Source organism: Protopterus annectens, chromosome 13.part0 (assembly GCF_019279795.1).
Source record: "Protopterus annectens isolate FY-2018-M chromosome 13.part0, PAN1.0, whole genome shotgun sequence".
NCBI classification, from domain to species: Eukaryota; Metazoa; Chordata; order Ceratodontiformes; family Protopteridae; genus Protopterus; species Protopterus annectens.
Window position 1 is genome coordinate 397,744,169 of NC_056747.1, and position 16,139 is coordinate 397,760,307.

The 16,139-nt window shown below is 37.2% G+C and overlaps 1 protein-coding gene across 1 annotated transcript in view; it reads left to right on the plus strand.

Moving 5' to 3' along the window:
• The window catches only part of ATCAY (ATCAY kinesin light chain interacting caytaxin), a 644,371-nt gene that overhangs the window by 70,447 nt on the left and 557,785 nt on the right, over nucleotides 1–16,139 (plus strand). The gene's annotated exons all lie outside the window — the stretch shown is intronic.

The window sequence follows — 16,139 nt, forward strand, 5'->3', positions numbered from 1 at the left end:
ACTGAGGTGCTACATAAAGGGGATATATAACTAATGGTATCACAAGGACTATTCTGCATAACAAAAAAATCCCATCCACAAACAGTGTAATTAAAATTATGTTTCATTTAAGCCCTCAAGTAAACAACAGTGTGTTGGGGTGGGGGGTTAAGCAAGCAATTAGTTAGGGGCAGTTGGTTCAAGGAAATAACTGTTGAGCAGAATGTTGGCTTGCATAGCCCTTGCCCTCTTAGTTCAAAATTCAGGGAGACAGCCACAAAACAATGAGGAGCAATAAATAAGGGACAGATTTCAAATATTGCTATTATGCACTGCTAAATTTCCTGGAATAACAGGTTATACATTAACATGTGTTTTCTGATTGCTGTGAAGATTGAAAATGAAAATGCCTGTCATTATTTAGTGACTGCAATTTATTTATTTGCATTTGCCAACCAAGGTAAAACCATCATCCACATGAACCTTTTTCAGACTCATCTTGGGAGCATTATCTAAATAACTGAATTTCTGAGAGTTACACAGTTAGGCAAATGAAAGTTGCAGAAATCAAACTATGGATCATAAGAAGCATCTTGTTAGCAGCTCATAGCGTTGATCCCCTGTGCTAGCTGCCAGACAATCCTTAACAGTTTGCCAGAAAATGACAAATTTTATGAGGAACAGGGACATTCTGTAAAATAAGGGGCATCTGGGAGCTTAAAATATCCTGCTATCATACCATAGAGTCTCAGACATACTAAAATCAGTGCATTTACCTTAAATCATGAGTTGCGTATTTTATCCCCCAGCGGTGCTCTGTCTACTAGCCAGATAACTGAAGCCCTCCTCTCACCATGACCTACAGGTATGTTTTCTTCCCTTGGACATGTGCTGCTTGGAAGGGTCAGCTTGGCAAAAGATACTTCTATTTTCAATAGGCTGGCAAGGGCACTATGTGGTATTCTGACTGTGGAGCCATCTTCAGCACTCAATGGAGATTTGTTATGCTTGCTGTACGTTTCCTCTTGCTGTCCCCTAAGTACACTGTCTTGACATGGCCTACACTTCTAGACACATTTACAGAGGCTCTGCGCTGCTCGTCAGCTGTTCCAGATGTCTGACATACTGTGTTGTTTCTGACAGGTTGCACTGAGGTAGCAGACCTAGACAGCACCCACCACTTGTGAAGGACAAACTGACATTGGTAGCTCACTCCCTTGCAATTAGCCAGCTTCTCCTGGGCCTTACTTGTTAATTAAACCATAGCTGCCAGGTCTGCAGTCAAGGATTCGTCCCTCTTTGCCATGGATCCAATTTGACTCAAATAAACAAATGAACAATATAGAGCTGAATATTATAACAAGCCAAAATAAACAACTACATATTATCGCAATTGTAACAATAATTAATTATATGGAAATTAGATGTATTGTAAGAAACAAAGTGATTGACAAATTCATAATCTGTAGTTTTGTTGAATTTGCGCAAATAAAAACAAATATACCAACAAGTCTAACACTTCCAGTTCTGGGAGATTTTCACTACCCATCAATTCACTGGAATATGTACACCTCTAGTATGATATGCAAAGACATTTTTAGATCTAATAAATAAATAAAGACTCAGTGGAGCAGATTGTTAGTAGCCCAACTAGAGGACACAATATTTCTGACCTGCTACTTACAAATATAGTGCCATAATGTACATCTCCACTAGTAACTCCACCTCCAAGTAAGCCAGACCGTAAGCCAGTGACCTTTTCACTCAGTCTATCTCCGAAACCAATATATCAGAATTCAGAGACAAAGTCCACAAATCTCAAATAGCATCACCTCAACAGATAGATTCACAAAGGAATTTTATGCCCACATAAATAAATGTATAGAACTGACAGCCCCATCTAGATCCAAATACAATGGGAAATTTAAAAGTAAACCACCTTGGTGATCCACCAATATAAATAAAATCTACAGTAAAAGGAAAAAAAATCATTAGAGTATACAACAGACCTACAGAACCAAGGACCATGGAAAATATATAGATACATACAAATATTCAACTATTTCTGAAGTGGGCAATAATTCCCATCTAACCTGTCAATATACCAAAAACATATATATAACTACTTCAGGCACAGGAAATAATGCCCTTCTAGCCTGCCAATATACCAAAACAATTATTCCCATAATAAGTGTCCAGGTTCTTTTTAAAATATCTAAACTAGTGCTTGTTTTAATGTATTTTGGTAGTCTACTTCAAGCATCAGATACTCTCTCAAAGAATCAATTAGTACACCTTCATTCCTATATAATCTTGTACATGTATTGTCTGGGGTCTAAATTAGATGAACAAATGCTTAAAGTGTCGAGTACGACATGCTCGACAGCTTTTAAGTGAACGTTCATCTAAGCAAAACTTCAGAATGTCGAAACAAGGAATTTCGAAAATTAATAGTTGTCCAGCCATTAGGAAGCCAACAGCTTATGGCTAAAATGTACAGTACACCATTACAACCCCCCCCCCCAAAAAAAAAACAAAATCAAAACCAAATCAACAAACAAAATAAAGTGGGCTGTGCCCCCCACACACCCCCACTTAAATATACCAAATCTGAGATCACACCACAGTGTCATAACATTACACAGGATGAACACTGGGACCACAGTGGAGGACTGTAAGAATGGCTAGACAGGGTGAACATTCTGATGCCAGCCATTGGTTTCCTGACGGCTGTCCAACTATAAATTTTCGAAACTTCTGAGGTTTTGCTTAGATGAACATTCTCTTAAAAGCTGTTGAGTATGTTGTACTCAACATTTTAAGCATTTCTTCATCTAATAGAGGCCCTATTGTCTGATAACCCACACTCTACTACTTTTTGATAACTAAAACCATTCCCGGAGGTAGTTGTCTCTAAATGCCCTAAATACATGAACAAGGTCTCCTCTTAAATATCTGTATGATATACTGTACAGGTTCAGATATTTTAATCTTTCAAAATCACTTAAATTTTCTCATCCATGGGGGTCCTTGATATATTTCTGCTGTACTATTTCCAATTACTCATGCTTGTTTTCTTATAAGTATTCCATATTGATATTCCATACTCAAGTTTGGGTCTAATGTAACTAAAAGCAATGATTTAATCATTTTTTTACTTGCTAAACTTTATAAATCTTTTTATGCAACCTATAGTTCTGTAATTATCATCAACCAATTGACTGACATGATTAGAAAAAAACTCAAAGCCGGATTTACCCATATATCCAGGTCCTTAAATGAATCTCCAGTTTCAATCACTGTGTGCTGTATTAAATATTCACCTTTCAATTTATGTCTCCCAAATCTCCCAAATCTCATATATTTAGTTTTTGATGTATTCATCAGCATATTATTCTCCTGTACCCAAAAGGTAAGTTTAGTAAGATTCTTCTTCAGACATGCTCTATCTGTAAAACATGTAATCAGTTTACTCATTGTAATGTAATCTGCATACAGACTGTAGAACACCTCAGATGAAAAAGATAGATCTGAAAGATACAACCTAAGTAAGTATAGGCCTATGGCAGACCCCTGAAGAACCTCCTGACTCTAACCTAAAATTTCATCTGTCCAGTTGCCGGAAGAAACTTGCCATGTACTATTTGTAAGCCGTGCATCTGTTGTCTTATCAAAATTACATTAATACCTAGTTGTCCTGGTTTATCGATCAGCGTTTTGTATATGACCCTATCAAATGCTGAAGGTAAGTCTACATTAATTACATCACAGCACAACTTTTTACTTACAGCTGTTATTATATTATTATAGATGATCATGCTACAGGTGGTTATAGATCTATGTTCAACATATGCAAGCTGATATATGGGTTTAAGCCCTAAGCTTTCCGTTCCTGACAATAATTTATCCAAAATAATGGGGTCCGTTATTTCACCAATGAAAGTAAACTTACGCATCTGTATGACTCTGGGTTTGTCCTGTTCCTCTTGGTTTAATAAGTGCATGTCTCCAGTTTTGAGGACTCTCCCAGTACTTAAATGACCTAGTGAATAAGTGATATTATGGTACTGTAAGTTCATGCTGAAATATTCTTAGGTCATTATTACTAATTCGGTCTCCTCCTTATGCTTTGTTTAGGTCCAGTTTGCACACTACATTGTCAATATAACCTAATTTAATTTCAGTATCTGAAGTTACCTGGATGTTACTAGGACAATTTATCATCCACTCTCTGAAGCCAAAATGCTTTCCATAAGATTTTGTAAATATATATATATATATATATATATATATATATATATATATAATCTGTTGATTTGAGAATACCTCTTAGAATCTACACACATTTTATCAATTTGTACGGCTTTACACCAACCACTTCTTATGTATCTATAAAATGGTTTCCTTTTATCCTTAGTATCTTCAACATTTTCATAATCTTGTTTCACACTTTAATTTGTCTGTCCAACATGTTTATTTCAGTTTTCAAAGTTATAGTTTGACTTCTTTCTAGTTCTTATATTTTTGTGTCTCACCTTAATCAAGTATCTTCTTGTTATGGAAATATATCCTCCCGACCTTGTATGCCTAGATCCCAATGTTAAACATTTTTATTTTTTGCATTCAAACAGTTGCTCTTTCAAAACTTGCCCCATTCCTTCTGCAGCTTTTCCACTGACCTCATCACTCCAAGTAATTACACATAGTGACTGTTTTTTTTTCCATAAAGTATGTTATTAACCTTTATAACCTGAAAATCACAGCACACGAGCTTGACATAAAGTAACATCCATTTCCTTCGGCACTCTTAACAATATACATCACGTGCCACCATTCCCTAGTAGTTTTTTTTTTTACAGTCTGAGGCAGTTTTTGTTCCTGAACATATGTTGTAAATAATTGCCTTGCTAATGTTGCTGAATCAATATTTTTCCAGTCTGTTTCTGTTAAATTTAAGTCCCCAACCAGGATTATTTTTTTCCCTCCTGTAGTTCGTGCAAGAAATATACAAATTCCAGTCGGGCATCAGCACTTGGCTTTGGTAGTCTATACACTCCAGCAATTGTTATACATTTCATGGTTGTCTTTATTATTGTGGTTACACAATCTACAGAATTGGTGTAATCATTGAACATGTAATAATCACCGGTCTCATAATAATCTTTAATCCATATTATAATAATGCCACCTGATGTTTTGTTAGAATATCTGTTACAGTGAAAACATTTATACCCTGACAGAACTGGTTTCCAGTCATTGATCTTTAACCATGTTTCACCAACAATAGCTTCAATCTTATGGGAATGTAGCAAATTTTCAAATAAAAGAAATATTACTAATGCTCCTAGCATTTACAACCATCAGAGATATAACAAATGTTGCTATTTGTAAACTGTTAAATTTCTGACCTAGCAAAAATTCTATCTTGTGTTATTCAAATATTACAATACATCTTCTGCAAAAATTCTCTTCCCTTGTTTTGACAAGTACACACCATCCTGTCTAAATACACGTGTGCCCAAAATTAGGCTTGGATGCTCTATCCATTTTATAAAATGTACAATTTTTTCATGTAGGGATTTACCCAACGATCTTTTCATTCATGCTAACCTAGTTCCTTATTAAGAGTCAGACAGTCCTTGTAGAAGAAATCATTTGTATCAACATGAATAAAACCAGCTCCGTACTTTCTTACATTGAGGCATTCTAAGGCGCTACTGACATCCTATATTTTTGTTCGAGGCAAACATAACAATATTCAATGTTCATTATATTCTCTGCAAAAGTAAGCATCATGTCCTCTAATAAATGAATCTCAAATTACAAGTCTATAATTTCTGACCAGATCTGAAGAATCTTCAACTTCTAATTCAGTAATATCTGCTCTATCCATTGCTATAGAGGAATGATCTTCATCATCATTAGTCTTATTAATCCCACTGTTTTCATTTGCAAGCGTACGGTTCTCATTTAGCTGGCGTTGTACAGCCACAGCTTGACTGCTTATGCCATGATATCAACTTCATAGTTTCTTCTCTTTTTCTTACAGTTTGTTTGTGTCTTTCGGCTTTTCCCGGTTAGGGGTCGCCACAGCAGAACTCCGGTCCGCTAATGATTGGCAGTAGATTTTTACGTGCTGGCTTGCGGGCCTAACACACAACCTTCAACAAAGGAAGACTCATTTACGCATATTGCCACACAGAAGACGCTCTAACTGAGAATCGAACGGGCAACGTCTAAGTGTGAGGCGACAACGCTACTGCAGCACCACCACCGCAGTTATGTTCATCAATCAGCAGCTTTAACCCACTACAGCAAACTGTAAGTATAGTAAAGGATTTTTGCAATATAACAAGGATATTGGGAATTACTCAAGGACTGCAACAACTCATGAGTTACGAGGAGAGTGACAGAGTACCTATAAGATACCTCTCAACCTGGTAATACAGGAAATCTGGACAAAGTCAAAAATAACAGTGGTGGGGACAAGGACCCACAGTCAGGGACAGATTTTAATTATTTCTCTAATAAACTTGAAAAGTTGCTAGAATAACAACTTTTGTATTAACATGTATTTATTGAAAGATGTGAAGTCTGAAACTCAAATGTCTGTCATTATGTACACAGAGAGGTATGTACTTGGTAACTGCCTAATGGCAAGGTAATTCTTTTAACACACTGGTTATTTTAAATTGAGTTATCGGGCTGAAATAGGCCCTCTGGGATCAGTCCCAACCCAATCAACAAACTTCAAGAAATAATAAGTAAATAAATAAACAAATACATAAAGATATCTTTAATGTAACCCTATGGCAAACTTAACATTATTTACAATGCAAAATAGAAAATACTACAGTACTCATTTTACAAGAAGAGTAAGACACTTCAAGGCATGATTTATGGACTGAAAAACACATAATTTATTAAAGGCACTCACTGCTTCTGCTGTCCTAGTATGCTACTCCCAAGCATATCTAAGTGTGTGTGTGTGTGTGTGTGTGTGTGTGTGTGTGTGTGTGTGTGTGTGTGTGTGTGATTGTGTGTGTATGGGTGTGTGACTGTGTCACTGTGAGTGTGTGTGTGTGTGTGTGTGTGTGTGTGTGTGTGTGTGTGTAGGGTATATGTCTGAAAACTGAAAAAAAAATATTAAACTGCAAGTTAGTGAATCCAGCTGCTTGAACACTAACTCATCAAAAACATAAAAATGCACTTAAGAACTTCATCCCCCACCCCTGCTAGATATATATATATATATATATATATATATATATATGTATGGATCTACTGAAGATGGTCAAATTCCCACAATCTCGAACTTCATATGGCCGACCCCATGTGCTCAAGTTTGTGAAAGCACGAATGGACTGCATGTAGGTCTGCATACAGCGTAATGCGATCTCGGAGTTGGTATATTTAAGTGGGGGGGGTGCAGACCCTCACATGCAAGTGCAGGGTGCTTGCCCCCTGCAAAATACTGATTTTTATCAGTATTTATTTTGTTTTTTTGCTGGTTAGGAAAACCGGCTTTCGTGATAATGCAGTTTGGCGGTAGTGCAGTTTCACTCTTATGGGTGTCGATGTTGCTTGTTCGAGATTTTGGGATTTCAAGCAAGCAACCTAGACCCATATATATATATATATATATATATATATATATATATATATATATATATATATATATATATGTGTGTGTGTGTGTGTGTGTGTGTGTGTGTGTATATATATATATATATATATATATATATATATATAATTTATTTTACATTTGATTACCAGGAAAGTCTGACTGGACACAGGTCCTTTTTCAGTGGAGGCGGGGAGAAAAGCTCCACATAATACATACATGTTAACAACCTTTTCAGTACATTAAATATCATACTGAGTTACACATATGTGACCATACTGATCTGCAGGCAGAAATGAGAGTCTTGTGGAAGAAAGATACTCAGGCAGTTCTAATAGTAGTAGAACCAACTGGTCTTATAAAAAAGAATTTACAATCGTATTTAGATTCGTTACCAATACATGTAACACTGTACACATTGCAGAAGGAGTCATTACTGGGCACATTGCGAGTGCTGCAAAGAGAACTTTTGGCTAACGTCAAAGAGTGGAACAATACTAATTTCATGAACTTTAATCGTACTTTGACTTAGGAATGGAGTCCATTCCCATCATGGTATTAGAAACCCAAAAAACTTGGAGAAATTAAAAATGGCAGTGACCATAGCGTAGTAAAACATATTCCATAGAAACTTCTTTAGAGAATCAGTTAGAAAACCCATTTAAGTTTTTTTAAACATATTGTACTTCCTTATTATCAAAGCTTAAAGAACCTATGTGTATATGGAGCATTAAAGTCAGTTTAGAAGAAGTAATAGCAACAGCTGAAAGAGATAGTTTAGTTGGGAGCAGTGCATGGGCATGGCCACTTGTTGGATTAGTGAGTTTTTAGCATTTTTTTAAAATGAGTCAAGGTTATCATGGATGTTATGTTAGGAGGTAGTGAATTTCAAATTTTGGCTATGTAATTTGAGAAGAGGGCTTTTCTAGCAGGATTGTTGGCTGTGGTTATCTTTATCAGGGGGTTGTTGCTAGAGCGTAGAGATCTGGCAATGGAGTGCAGTTGTAGTAGGTTTTGTAGGGCAGGTGTTTTCTCTGGATGATAGAAGATTTTGTGGGCCATGATTAGTTGGTTAAAAATTAGGAGTTGGTGGAGTTCTAACCAGTTTTGTTCTTTGAGTGCTGAACAGTGGTGTAACCTAAAGGGTGAGTTTGTTGTATACCTGGCTGTTTTGGTATAACAGGAGTCTAGTTTTGTTAACTCCGTTTTTCTTAGGTCACCTAATATGGGTGATGCATATAGCACAGCTGAGATCTGATGGGATTGGGCAATAGTAGTTTTTGTGTTTTTTGTAAGATACTACTTGTTCCTATAAAGTGTACCAATTGTTTTGTGTACTTTTTATGGTTTGGGATATGTGGATGTCAAATCTCATGTTGCTGTCTATTTCAACTCCAAGAAGTCTGTGTGAGGTGAGGGTGAGATGATGGTGTTGTTTGTTGATATAATATTGAAAGTGGAAAGGGGTACAGTAGCTTTATGGGATGGAATAGCATGAGTTTGTTTCTTTGGGGGGGGGGGGTCAGAATTAGATGGGAGTTTGTTAGCCAAGTTTTTACTGCTAGGAAGGACTCATGTATTAGTGTTTGTATTTCCTGTAGGGCAGTAGCAGCACATATCACTGTAGAATCAGCTGCATACTGAATGACTGAGGCATTTGGAGTTGAGGTATGAAGATTGTTTGTAAATACAGAGAAGAGAAGGGGGCCTAATATAGAACCTTGGGAAACCCCTAGGGTCATGGGAAGAAGGGGTGATAGGTTTTGTTGTTAATGTACTGCTTGCTGGCACCCAGTTAGGTAGCCCTGGAACCAGGCAGGAGTAGAATGACACATATTCAACTCAGAGAGGGCATTTATAAGTTTGTTGTGTAAGACCATATCAAAGGCTTTCAATAGAAAGATACAGGATACATATTTACTATTGTTTCTATGAAGGCTGACAGTGTTAGTAAATGACATTAGCGCAGTGGTAGTACTGTGGTATGGACCAAAACAGTGCTGAGTATTGGTAAGGAACTTGTTAGTATACAGGTAGTCCATTATTTGCTTATGTACAATTCTCTCTAGTAGCTTAGACAGAGGGGAAATTATTGCAATTGGTCAGTAGTTAGAAAGATCGGTTGAATTGCCTCCTTTATGAAGTGTAATAATGTGGGAAGTTTTCCAAATGGTAGGTACTTGGTGTCCTGATATAGAGCTATTGATAAGAATGGATACTGGGTATGCAACTCCTTTAGCAGTTAGTCTTAAAAACTCTGCTGGTAAGTTGTCTGCAGCTAGAGTAATGGGCTTTAGTTTCTTAAGAAGTTTTTTTTATTGTCTCATTTGAGGCAGGTTGAAGGGAGAAGGTGGTAATATGTTTTCACATTGTAAAAGTAGCTGGGGTAGAAGTGGAGGTTTGATTTTTAGAGAGGACTAGAATAGTTTTGGTAAAGTATTTGTTGAAATGGGTAGCAATGCTGTCTGAGGTATTATTAGTAATGGATGGTGGTATGCAGGATTTGCCTGGTAGGGATATGTTGTTAATTGCTGACCAAAATTTTTGAGGGGTGTTTATTAGAGTAATAATTTATTTTGTCCTGTTTAATTTGTTTCTTTGCTTTGTTTCGAACTTCTAGATAAGTTTGTTTGCAATTTTGGATTTACTTTTGTACCAATTTTCTCAGGCTTTGTCTTTTGCTTTTAGCAGTGACCTAGTTTCTTTGTTTAGCCATGGGGCAAGGTTAGATTTAATTCTTATAGTCCTAGGAGGAGCCTGTGTATTTAAGATAGAAAGGAAGGTAGTATTAAAATATTCTACAGCATCTTCTAGGGGGAGTAGTTCAAGTGGTGATCAGTTACAGTGTTTGAGGATGTTTATGAAGTCATTGGGGTTAAGGTGTTTTCTGTTCCTTATTTGTTTGTACTTTGTTTTGTTGGGTTAATTCATTGCCTAAGGCAATAGGTTTGGAGATGGTCACTGAGGCTGTCATGGAGACAGCCAGAGTGAGGGGAGTAGGCTGGTTTATTTGTTAAGATCGAATCAAGCATGGAGTGTTTATTGGATGACTTGTCTATCCTAGTGGGGGGTGGGGGGTTGTATGAGATGGATGAAGCTATAGAGGTTGTTGAGATTAGTGGGATTTTGGGAATTGCAGTTTTACCAGTCAATATTAAAATTGCCCATGATTATTGTTTCCTGGGGTAATGATTTTGTGGTCCAGTTCAATATGCTTTCTAATGTATGGATGTTGTCCCCGGGTGGGATACAGGTTCCAATTATATTTATAAGTTTTTTTGAGTTAATGACAAGCTTGGTAAATATCACTTCAGCATTATCAAAGTTGGGCATGATTTGAGCTAAGGCTTCTAGGGAAAGGTGATTTTTAAAGACTAAGGCTACACCACCACCTCTTTTGTCTATTTGATCTAGATGTATTATATTCTACTCTGGAGGGAGAATCTCATTATTGATGACATTGGGTTTAAGCCATGGTACAGTAATTAGTACAATATCAGAAGAGTATAGAGAGAGGTTGTCATATAGCTCAAGGACTTTGTTAGTGAAACTTCTAATAGTCATGTTTAATAGTAAGATATCAGCTTTGTTTCTATGGGGATTGTTGTTGGTTGTGAGTGGTTGGTATTTTGTGGATTTAGGTTTAGATTATTGTTTGGGCCAGGGTTAGGATGAATGCCCCCACTGAGTGTTAGTCTGGATGCTATATTAACTGAAGTGTTTAATATTTTGACTGCGTACTTATGATATTTCTGAGAAAATCTAGGAGTGTTGGCGTGAGGGAGTAAAGAGTAGCCTGTATGATGAAAGGCGGTAGTGTGAAGGATAGAAGAAGATATAATAATGTCGGTAGGTTTAAGTTTTTGTGGGTAGAGGGAAGAGGTAGAATGGGATGGGATAGACTCTTCTAGTTTGGTGTGGTAGAAGGAGATATGTGCAGCTATTGTAAGTATTTTAGAGTAGTTGTATATAAGTGTAATTGGCTGTTACATTGCAGCTGGGGTTGAGTGGAAGCAATAATTATTAGTTTGGTTGGTGTCTTCTAGTTAGGAATTGTATTGGAATTGATGTAGTTTAGTGTGAGCTGTTTGCATTACTACTAGGTGAGGGAAGCATCTGATTACCAGGAAAGTCTGACTAGAGACAGGTCTTTTTTCAGTGGAGCCCTGAGGAGAAAAGCTCCACATAATACATACATGTTAACAAACCTTTCAGTTCATTAAATATCATACTGAGTTACACATATGTGACCATACTGATCTGCAGGCAGAAATGAGAGTCTTGTGGAAGAAAGATACTCAGGCAGTTCTAATAGTAGTAGAAGCAACTGGTCTTATAAAAAAGAATTTACAATCGTATTTAGATTCGTTACCAATTCATGTAACACTGTACACATTGCAGAAGGAGTCATTACTGGGCACATTGCGGGTGCTGCAAAGAGCACTTTTGGCTAACGTCAAAGAGTGGAACAATACTAATTTCATGAACTTTAATCGTACTTTGACTTAGGAATGGAGTCCACTCCCATCATGGTATTAGAAACCCAAAAAACTTGGAGAAATTAAAAATGGCAGTGACCATAGCATAGTAAAACAGATTCCATAGAAACTTCTTTGGAGAATCAGTTAGAAAACCCATTTAAGTTTTTTTTAAGCATATTGTACTTCCTTATTATCAAAGCTTAAAGAACCTATGTGTATATGGAGCATTAAAGTCAGTTTAGAAGAAGTAATAGCAACAGTTGAAAGAGATAGTTTAGTTGGGAGCAGTGCATGGGCATGGCCACTTGTTGGATTAGTCAGTTTTTAGCATTTTTTTAAATTGAATCAAGGTTGTCATGGATGTTATGTTAGGAGGTAGTGAATTTCAAATTTAGGCTATGTAATTTGAGAAGAGGGCTTCTCTAGCAGGATTGTTGGCTGTGGTTATCTTTATCAGGGGTTGTTGCTAGAGCGTAGAGATCTGGCAATGGAGTGCAGTTGTAGTAGGTTTTGTAGGGCAGGTGTTTTCTCTGGATGATAGAAGATTTTGTGGGCCATGATTAGTTGGTTAAAGATTAGGAGTTGGTGGAGTTCTAACCAGTTTTGTTCTTTGAGTGCTGAACAGTGGTGTAACCTAAAGGGTGAGTTTGTTGTATACCTGGCTGATTTGGTATAACAGAAGTCTAATTTTGTTAACTCAGTTTTTCTTAGGTCACCTAATATGGGTGATGCATATAGCACAGCTGAGATCTGATGGGATTGGGCAATAGTAGTTTTTGTGTTTTTTGTAAGATACTACTTGTTCCTATAAAGTGTACCAATTGTTTTGTGTACTTTTTATGGTTTGGGATATGTGGATGTCAAATCTCATGTTGCTGTCTATTTCAACTCCAAGAAGTCTGTGTGAGGTGAGGGTGAGATGATGGTGTTGTTTGTTGATATAATATTGAAAGTGGAAAGGGGTACAGTAGCTTTATGGGATGGAATAGCATGAGTTTGTTTCTTTGGGGTCAGATTAGATGGGAGTTTGTTAGCCAAGTTTTACTGCTAGGAAGGACTCATGTATTAGTGTTTGTATTTCCTGTAGGGCAGTAGCAGCACATATCACTGTAGAATCAGCTGCATACTGAATGACTGAGGCATTTGGAGTTGAGGTATGAAGGTTGTTTGTAAATACAGAGAAGAGTAGGGGGCCTAATATAGAACCTTGGGAAACCCCTAGGGTCATGGGAAGAAGGGGTGATAGGTTTTGTTGTTAATGTACTGCTTGCTGGCACCCAGTTAGATAGCCCTGGAACCAGGCAGGAGTAGAATGACACATATTCAACTCAGAGAGGGCATTTATAAGTTTGTTGTGTAAGACCATATCAAAGGCTTTCAATAGAAAGATACAGGATACATATTTACGATTGTTTCTATGAAGGCTGACAGTGTTAGTAAATGACATTAGCGCAGTGGTAGTACTGTGGTATGGACCAAAACAGTGCTGAGTATTGGTTAGGAACTTGTTAGTATACAGGTAGTCCATTATTTGCTTATGTACAATTCTCTCTAGTAGCTTAGACAGAGGGGAAATTATTGCAATTGGTCAGCAGTTAGAAAGATTGGTTGAATTGCCTCCTTTATGAAGTGTAATAATGTGGGATGTTTTCCAAATGGTAGGTACTTGGTGTCCTGATATAGACCTATTGATAAGAATGGATACTGGGTATGCAACTCCTTTAGCAGTTAGTCTTAAAAACTCTGCTGGTAAGTTGTCTGCAGCTAGTGTAATGGGCTTTAGTTTCTTAAGAAGTTTTTTTTATTGTCTCATTTGAGGCAGGTTGAAGGGAGAAGGTGGTAATATGTTTTCACATTGTAAAAGTAGCTGGGGTAGAAGTGGAGGTTTGATTTTTAGAGAGGACTAGAATAGTTTTGGTAAAGTATTTGTTGAAATGGTTAGCAATGCTGTCTGAGGTATTATTAGTAATGGATGGTGGTATGCAGGATTTGCCTGGTAGGGATATGTTGTTAATTGCTGACCAAAATTTTTGAGGGGTGTTTAGGTGTTTAATTTGGATGTTAGAGTAATAATTTATTTTGTCCTGTTTAATTTGTTTCTTTGCTTTGTTTCGAACTTCTAGATAAGTTTGTTTGCAATTTCGGATTTACTTTTGTACCAATTTTCTCAGGCTTTGTCTTTTGCTTTTAGCAGTGACCTAGTTTCTTTGTTTAGCCATGGGGCAAGGTTAGATTTAATTCTTATAGTCCTAGGAGGAGCCTGTGTATTTAAGATAGAAAGGAAGGTAGTATTAAAATATTCTACAGCATCTTCTAGGGGGAGTAGTTCAAGTGGTGATCAGTTACAGTGTTTGAGGATGTTTATGAAGTCATTGGGGTTAAGGTGTTTTTTGTTCCTTATTTGTTTGTACTTTGTTTTGTTGGGTTAATTCATTGCCTAAGGCGATAGGTTTGCAGATGGTCACTGAGGCTGTCATGGAGACAGCCAGAGTGAGGAGAGTAGGCTGGTTTATTTGTTAAGATCGAATCAAGCATGGAGTGTTTATTGGATGACTTGTCTATCCTAGTGGGGGTGGGGGTTGTATGAGATGGATGAAGCCATAGAGGTTGATGAGATTAGTGGGATTTTGGGAATTGCAGTTTTACCAGTCAATATTAAAATTGCCCATGATTATTGTTTCCTGGGGTAATGATTTTGTGGTCCAGTTCAATATGCTTTCTAATGTGTGGATGTTGTCCCCGGGTGGGATACAGGTTCCAATTATATTTATAAGTTTTTTTGAGTTAATGACAAGCTTGGTAAATATCGCTTCAGCATTATCAAAGTTGGGGATGATTTGAGCTAAGGCTTCTAGGGAAAGGTGATTTTTAAAGAGTAAGGCTACACCACCACCTCTTTTGTCTATTCGATCTAGATGTATTATATTCTACTCTGGAGGGAGAATCTCATTATTGATGACATTGGGTTTAAGCCATGTTACAGTAATTAGTACAATATCAGAAGAGTATAGAGAGAGGTTGTCATGTAGCTCAAGGACTTTCTTAGTGATACTTCTAATAGTCATGTTTAATAGTAAGATATCAGCTTTGTTTCTATGGAGATTGTTGTTGGTTGTGAGTGGTTGGTATTTTGTGGATTTGGGTTTGGATTATTGTTTGGGCCAGGGTTAGGATGAATGCCCCCACTGAGTGTTAGTCTGGATGCTATATTAACTGAAGTGTTTAATATTTTGGCTGCGTACTTATGATATTTCTGAGAAAATCTAGGAGTGTTGGCGTGAGGGAGTAGAGAGTAGTCTGTATGATGAAAGGCGGTAGTGTGAAGGATAGAAGAAGATATAATAATGTTGTTGGTTTAAGTTTTTGTGGGTAGAGGGAAGAGGTAGAATGGGATGGGATAGACTCTTCTAGTTTGGTGTGGTAGGAGGAGATATGTGCAGCTATTGTAAGTATTTTAGAGTAGTTGTATATAAGTGTAATTGGCTGTTACATTGCAGCTGGGGTTGAGTGGAAGCAATAATTATTAGTTTGGTTGGTGTCTTCTAGTTAGGAATTGTATTGGAATTGATGTAGTTTAGTGTGAGCTGTTTGCATTACTACTAGGTGAGGGAAGTGGGATTTATGATTTAGTACTGATTGTACTATGGAGGGTAGTATGTGGTGATTGGGTGATCTGAGTTAAAGGAGTGGCTAGTTTAAAATAAATGCAGAGAAGGTGGGGGTGGGTGGGAATGTGGGTAGGGTGAGGAGCAGAGTGAGCCTGAGCTTAGCAAGGGTGAACAGAGCGGGCTAGACCGCAAGCAGCAGATTGCCATGCCTACTAAAACTATCAGTGAGACCAGAACATGAGTTTACAAATAGTTTGCAACAGTGTTTAGAGGGGAGAACCTAGGTGTATGTAGGGTATATATAAACGTCACTACAGTGGTTAAAGGGCAAATCCCTCCATCTTCACTGTAGCTCAATCTCACACATAGAAAAAAAGCCAGTATGTGCAATCAGCTGATTTTCAATAAAATATACCAACTTTTTTCCTGCTATATTAAAAAAGAAAT